The sequence below is a fragment of the Aegilops tauschii genome, chromosome 4, assembly GCF_002575655.3.
Source record: "Aegilops tauschii subsp. strangulata cultivar AL8/78 chromosome 4, Aet v6.0, whole genome shotgun sequence".
Taxonomy (NCBI): domain Eukaryota; kingdom Viridiplantae; phylum Streptophyta; class Magnoliopsida; order Poales; family Poaceae; genus Aegilops; species Aegilops tauschii.
Genome location: NC_053038.3, coordinates 91,250,435 through 91,251,959, shown reverse-complemented (window position 1 = coordinate 91,251,959; position 1,525 = coordinate 91,250,435).

Here is a 1,525-nt window from a genome sequence, read left to right as displayed (position 1 = left end):
AATTTGACACAGATTACAATGGGGACCAATAAACCAGGATGGAGGTAGTAGTTATGGGATTACTAATATAGAAGCCTAAAAGAACTGGCACCTGGTACTCCTACTAGTAGTAGTACTCAAGTTGGAATTCCAATTGCACGGCACAACTTGTTAGGCAAAAAATTCGATACAGGGTGTAGGAAGCGGTTTGGGAATTTGCATGCTTTTCCGACCAGTGAGATACTCCGTACAAAGTACGGCAGAGAAATAACCACAGAGAAGGAAGCTAAAAGTAAGCAATCAAACGAGCATTTTTGCATTTGTTTTGCATTGAATCGTTTCACAAGCTTGACTAGTGTTGTTTTTCTACTTTTACAAAAACCGCATCATAATGTTAAAACGTGCATTTGCACATACATAAGTAATAGTAGTACTCCCTCTGTCTAGGTGTATAAGTCTTCCCTCTTTCTTGGTCATGGTGCACAACCAAAGATGACTTATTGACCTGGACGGAGGGAGTAGCACAGTCTACAAGCATATATAGAGAGAGACGTGTAGTGCGATAGTATATAGTAAAGTTTGTGCTATATGCACGTACTTACAAAATTCATACGAATACACAAGGTTTCCAAACTTTCCCTTTTACATACTTAATTAAGGATGCTAATAATTCTTGAACGTTCGGGATTTATTATTTGTGTCCCAAAACTAATGAGATCGCCTTACGAAACAAAAATTATACTCCTACTAAAAGCCACCGCGCTCGCAGGAGCGCTTGCGGCGCGCCACGAGTGCCCTGGTGCGCGGCTGTTTCCCAGCGCGCCGACACAACGCCTCTTCCTCAGCCTCGCAACTCGCGAGGTGCTGATTGGCAGCTTGCCGGCAGGCGAGCGCGATCTCACCGGTGTGGTGATCCGGCGCCAACAGGTACTCCTCCTCGCTGGAAGCGTGCACCTGGTCCACGTACCGCCAAGCGTAGATGAGGCGCTTGGGCCCGACTGCACTCAGGGTTTGGCACGGGCGTCCTCCGCCACCCTCACGGCCCTCGCACGAGCCTTCTGCCAAAGAGCCAATTGCCTGACTCTCTCGGACGCGACATAGGCCTGCCAGGCAGCTTGTCCCGTGGTGCGCTTCTCTTCCTCGGCCTTCTTCTTCGCCTCTATTTTGGCGCGCTTTGCTGGAGGCAAAGCCTCCCACAAGGCGTTATCCATTTCTTTCCAAAGCTCCTCAAGGCTGGGGGGGTCGGCGGGCGGCGCGGCATTCTCCTCGTAGCGGGGAGCCGACGCGTCCTCCGACGCGCGTGCTGGCAAGATTGGGAACGCCGACGCGTCCACCTCGACGCGTCGCGGCGAGGAGCGGAACACCGACGCGTCCTCCTCGACTAGTGGCGGCGAGGAGCGGAACGCCGACGCGTCCACCTCGATGTGTCGCGGCGAGGAGCGGAACGCCGATGCGTCCTCCTCGACTAGCGGTGGCGAGGAATGGAATGGCGACGTGTGACCGTCCGCGCGGTGCAGCGAGGGGCGCCTAGGGCTTGGGAGGGGCG